This window comes from Oncorhynchus tshawytscha, linkage group LG09, assembly GCF_018296145.1.
Source record: "Oncorhynchus tshawytscha isolate Ot180627B linkage group LG09, Otsh_v2.0, whole genome shotgun sequence".
NCBI classification, from domain to species: domain Eukaryota; kingdom Metazoa; phylum Chordata; class Actinopteri; order Salmoniformes; family Salmonidae; genus Oncorhynchus; species Oncorhynchus tshawytscha.
Window position 1 is genome coordinate 28,530,822 of NC_056437.1, and position 6,062 is coordinate 28,536,883.

Consider the following 6,062-nt stretch of genomic DNA (forward strand, 5'->3'; position numbering starts at 1 on the left):
ATCAAAGGTTTTACAACCCCTGTAGTCACCGTGCACCTTCGCCTCTAAACTCTTTCACAGCACACACCGAAGCACTGTCAGCCGCTGGTTGTGCTTTATCTACGCAATCAGGCAATAAACCACCGTTAATCCATTGATAAATTAATGTACTGAAAACATGTATTTACCTTATTCTTGCTTTTAGCATCCGATGAAGCAATTTCTACACCAAGAATAAACCAACCAATTGGATTTTAGATTAAATATTTTATTTGAAGCTACAACAGCAAAGTATATGTCCTACATTCATCCAAAATTAATTTATATAAAAAAAAACGTGATGAAAAAAAGATGAAACAGTAGATGTCAGAAGAAGTATGATGACAGTTGACGTAAAAGGGTGGGGTGAACAGTCTTTGCTCTCACTAGGTCATCTGTGCCATCAGTCCCTCTAGCTCTGGATGTGCCTTGAAACGGGCTTGGTAATCTTCCTCTGTGTGCTAGGGGAAACAGTAACAAAATAAATGTACATAGATATAGGATATGATCCATGTGCAAAAGAAAAGTCATGTAGAGGTCAACACAGACAGAATATGCTCACTGGCTTTACAGACAGTTGAAACCACTCTGGCTGATTCTTCAACATAACCTCCATAAAGATGGGGCATAATGTGGCGTTTAGTTGGCTGAGCTGTAAACAAAAACCTTATCAATGCTCTAGAGTGAAAAGTTATGTCATGCAACTGCCAAAAGTTCAGAGAACACATTACTTACACTCAAAACACTCCATTACCTGAACAATTCGCTCATGGGTCTTGAGGATGGGGTCTACATACATCTTGGTCGGTCCCTTGCTCCGGCATGACCATGACTTCTGTGCTCTTAGTGGGCAATGCATAGCTGAGATGAGGAGAATAGTTAGTTCATCCCTTTAAGGTTTGTTAATTAATCAATCAATAAAAGACCTTGGATGATGTAATCCCATGCTATGAAAGAGGGCCAAATATGTGCCTCCTATTGAAGCATTATGAACTTTGCAACAGACATGGATATTTGGGCCATAAAATCACTGAGCAAAAAAAGGCAAGCATGATGTAAAATGTGAACCTGGTATTACACCTGATTATAAGCTACTAAAGCCAACGACGTATCGCTGCACCACAGTGTTAAAAAAACTGCTCTGATATTCACACGCTGATATTTATTGCTAACCAACAGATGTCACTAATGTGCATTGTGAACAGATAAAGAACCTCAGAGTAATGAACTCTTTTTCAGGCACAATTTGGTGAAAGCGCTGAAAGCCTTCAGAAATCCTCAGTTCCCCATCACTAATATAATCCCTTCCTAAGGCTTTCCTATAAAGTCTAAATGTATACACATAGAAGTAACTTATTATTGTTATTGGGGGAGGACTTACCCTGAATCGGATGTTTATCTGATACCGATGCCCTTAAAATAAAATAAACAGACATCAAGATGTAGCTAGCTACCACCCATAGACTTAGACATTGCATCATTTGATCTGTCCTATTATGGAGTCTGAGTGCATGGGCAGCACCATTGACGCCCAGTCCAATGTACGTGAATGAATGGCCAATGAGGCCTGTAACTGGATAGAAGACAAACAAATCATCCATCTATCAAGTGTTTTGATATGATATACTGACATGTTTGACCTTCCTTCTTGCTTGCTTGCTTGCCAGCTAACTACAACCTGTGTCAAAGATGCCATTTCTTGGTAGAAGACACATTACCTTGAGAATGACAGGATTCATTGCTCTAATTTTAAACTGAAGTCATCACGTCATAAATCTCGAAATTATTTTAGATTTTGCTGTAGCTAGTTGTTGCATATGTACACAAGAGGTTCTGAGAAAAACGCTTCCGGTTGGTCTGCCTGACTCAAATGTAGTGTCAGAATAAGGATAATATCTTAGTTCCGCTTTCAAATATGTTTTATCCTTGTTTGCTTCTTCTGTTTTATTTTCATTTTCTTGAGTAAAAGTAAAGATACCGTAATAGAAAATAACTCAAGTAAAAGTGAAAGTTACCCATTAAAATACCACTTTATTAAGTCTAAAAGTATTTGGTTTAAAATAATAATACATTATTTCAAATTGAAATAGGAATGTAATGAAGTAAAGAAAGTTGTCAAAAATATAAATAATAAATTACAGATCCCCCCCGCCCCAAAATACTTAAGTAGTACTTTAAAGTATCTTTACTTAAGTACTTTACACCACTGGACAGGACCTTATGGTGCTTCGAAGACAAACGGGAACTTGGAAAAAACGAGGTCAGTCATGACATCAGTGATCTATAGGTCGGAAAGTCGGAGCTCTAGAAAGATGGCCGAGTTTCCGGCTTGGAATTTCGAGTTGGATAACCATTCAAAACAAAAACAAAATCCTGTCGGAGCGCATTTTTCCCCGAGTTCACAGTTGTCTTGAACGCACTGAAGTCGGAGATTTACGTGTTTCCGTTGTTTTGAACACTGCAAGAGCCACTGCATCAACACCCCTTTCATCTGTGACAGAGACATTCTCGGATGTGTATTTTACATTCCCATGCAAAAACTTCGCCTCTTTCTCTCTGGCCCAAATAATACATGGAATTTAATGAAATATCCAAAATTAGGACGCGAGAACGAAACACAAAAGCAGCAAGCCACGCTTTAATGTACAGGTTCCCATTAAGAAATATATTTAAGCAATAAGGCCCGAGGAGGTGTGGTACATGGCCAATAAATATACCACGGCTAAGGGCTGTTCTTACGCACGACGCATCACGGAGTGCCTGGATACAGCCCTTTGCCGTGGTATATTTGCCATACACTACAAACCCCCGAGGTGCCTTGCTATTATAAACTGGTTACCAACGTAATTAGAGCAATAAAATGAAATGTTTAGTCATACCCGTGGTATACGGTCTGATACACCACAGCTGTCAGCCAATCAGCACTCAGGGCTCGAACCGCCCAGTTTATAATACCGGATATATCATATATTGGAAGGTTTGTGGGTCATAATGACATAATTTACACCACTGCATCGGATGCCACAATTGCATTGTATTGGTGGAGCCGTGTCTGTCGTCGTAAAAAATGAGGTTGTGACAAACTTCCTCTGAAACAGCTAGCGAGTGGGAGTGCTACCAGTGTGTCGTGAATAACTTTAGCGTGAGCAACAATAATTGAATCGGCAGTTCACCTTCAAAATAAAAGTAATCCATGGAAACTGATGCAAACGGATAAAACTAGTTGAATGATGCCACAACTGGACTAGATAATGCTAAAGGTTGGGATGTAAATGACAATTACTCGTTAATTTGACAATAAACATGTACAAATATTTTGCAATAAAAGTGGATGTATTTGAATTCAGAATTCTATTGGGGCATACATATATGCGCTGTTCAGCCTAACCTATGGATTGTGCATCCATGAAATGGTTAAATGGTTTATCAGCCTATTCAGTGACAGCCACATAACATACATGTGAAGAGTTTCCACAGATATTAGTGTCTTAGCTCTTATTGCGGAACTCTAAAACCACTGAAATGAGCAACATTAAGCTCGTTCTTTAAAAGTAACTTCCTCACCATTTTAGATAAGCATGCTCCGTTCAAAAAATGCAGAACTAAGAACAGATATAGCCCTCGGTTCACTCCAGACCTGACTGCCCTCGACCAGCACAAAAACAACCTGTGGCGAACTGCAATTGCGTCGAATAGTCCCCGCGATATGCAACTGTTCATGGAAGTCAGGAACCAATACACCCAGTCAGTCAGGAAAGCAAAGGCCAGCTTCTTCAGGCAGAAATTTGCATCCTGTAGCTCTAACTCCAAAAAGTTCTGGGACACTGTAAAGTCCATGGAGAACAAGAGCACCTCCTCCCAGCTGCCCACTGCACTGAGGCTAGGTAACACGGTCACCACCGATAAATCCATGATTATCGAAAACTTCAACAAGCATTTCTCAACGGCTGGCCATGCCTTCCTCCTGGCTACTCCAACCTCGGCCAACAGCTACGCCCCCTTTCAGATGTTCTGAAAGAGCTGCAAAACCTGGACCCGTACAAATCAGCTGGGCTTGACAATCTGGACCCTCTATTTCTGAAACTATCCGCCGCCATTGTCGCAACCCCTATTACCAGCCTGTTCAACCTCTCTTTCATATCGTCTGAGATCCCCAAGGATTAGAAAGCTGCCGCAGTCATCCCCCTCTTCAATGGGGGAGACACCTTGGACCCAAACTGTTACAGACCTATATCCATCCTGCCCTGCTTATCTAAGGTCTTCGAAAGCCAAGTCAACAAACAGGTCACTGACCATCTCGAATCCCACCGTACCTTCTCCGCTGTGCAATCTGGTTTCCGAGCCGGTCACGGGTGCACCTCAGCCACGCTCAAGGTACTAAACGTTATCATAACCGCCATCGATAATAGACAGTACTGTGCAGCTGTCTTCATCGACCTTGCCAAAGCTTTCGACTCTGTCAATCACCATATTCTTATCGGCAGACTCAGTAGCCTCGGTTTTTCTAATGACTGCCTTGCCTGGTTCACCTACTACTTTGCAGACAGAGTTCAGTGCGTCAAATCAGAGGGCATGCTGTCCGGTCCTCTGGCAGTCTCTATGGGGGTGCAACAGGGTTCAATTCTCGGCCGACTCTTTTCTCTGTATATATCAATGATGTTGCTCTTGCTGCGGGTGATTCCCTGATCCACCTCTACGCAGACGACACCATTCTGTATACTTCCGGCCCGTCCTTGGACACTGTGCTATCTAACCTCCAAACGAGGTTCAATGCCATACAACACTCCTTCCGTGGCCTCCAACTGCTCTTAAACGCTAGTAAAACCAAATGCATGCTTTTCAACCGTTCGCTGCCTGCACCCGCACACCCGACTAGCATCACCACCCTGGATGGTTCCGACCTAGAATATGTGGACATCTATAAGTACCTAGGTGTCTGGCTAGACTGTAAACACTCCTTCCAGACTCATATCAAACATCTCCAATCGAAAATCAAATCTAGAGTCGGCTTTCTATTCTGCAACAAAGCCTCCTTCACTCACGCAGCCAAACTTACCCTAGTAAAACTGACTATCCTACCGATCCTCGACTTCGGCGATGTCATCTACAAAATAGCCTCCAATACTCTACTCAGCAAACTGGATGCAGTTTATCACAGTGCCATCTGTTTTGTTACTAAAGCACCTTATACCACCCACCACTGCGACCTGTATGCTCTAGTCGGCTGGCCCTCGCTACATATTCGTCGCCAGACCCACAGGTCATCTACAAGTCCATGCTAGGTAAAGCTCCGCCTTATCTCAGTTCACTGGTCATGATGGCAACACCCACCCGTAGCACGCGCTCCAGCAGGTGTATCTCACTGATCACCCCTAAAGCCAACACCTCATTTGGCTGCCTTTCGTTCCAGTTCTCTGCTGCCTGTGACTGGAACGAATTGCAAAAATCGCTGAAGTTGGAGACTTTTATCTCCCTCACCAACTTCAAACATCTGCTATCTGAGTAGCTAACTGATTGCTGCAGCTGTACATAGTCTATCGGTAAATAGCCCACCCAATTTTACCTACCTCATCCCCATACTGTTTATATTTATTTACTTTTCTGCTCTTTTGCACACCAATATCTCCACCTGTACATGACCATCTGATCATTTACCACTCCAGTGTTAATCTGCAAAATTGTAATTATTCGCCTACCTCCTCATGCCTTTTGCACACAATGTATTTAGACTTTTTTTTCTACTGTTATTGACTTGTTAATTGTTTACTCCATGTGTAACTCTGTGTTGTCTGTTCACAATGCTATGCTTTATCTTGGCCAGGTCGCAGTTGCAAATGAGAACTTGTTCTCAACTAGCCTACCTGGTTAAATAAAGGTGAAATAATTTTTTTTTTTAAAACAGTCAACCTATGTGCATTGAACATTCATATTGTTTACTCCATGTGTAACTCTGTGTTGTTGTTTGTGTCACACTGCTTTGCTTTATCTTGGCCAGGTCGCAGTTGCAAAGGAGAACTTGTTCTCAACTAGCCTACCTGGTTAAA

At 42.1% G+C, this 6,062-nt stretch overlaps 1 long non-coding RNA gene across 3 annotated transcripts; it reads right to left on the minus strand.

Annotated features, from left to right (window-relative positions):
- Positions 1 to 237: 237 nt before the first annotated feature.
- On the minus strand, positions 238 to 3,147 carry LOC112257715. Of its 3 annotated transcripts, none has more exons than XR_002954624.2 (4): positions 2,898 to 3,147; positions 1,400 to 1,431; positions 773 to 879; positions 238 to 479 (listed from the first exon to the last, which is right to left on the minus strand). It is a non-coding gene; the product is annotated as an uncharacterized LOC112257715 (long non-coding RNA). The 3 variants fall into 3 exon arrangements; XR_002954626.2 differs by lacking the exon at positions 2,898 to 3,147 and adding an exon at positions 1,737 to 2,766; XR_002954625.2 differs by lacking the exon at positions 1,400 to 1,431 and having other exon boundaries at positions 2,898 to 3,143.
- Between the last annotated feature and the right edge of the window lie 2,915 nt (positions 3,148 to 6,062).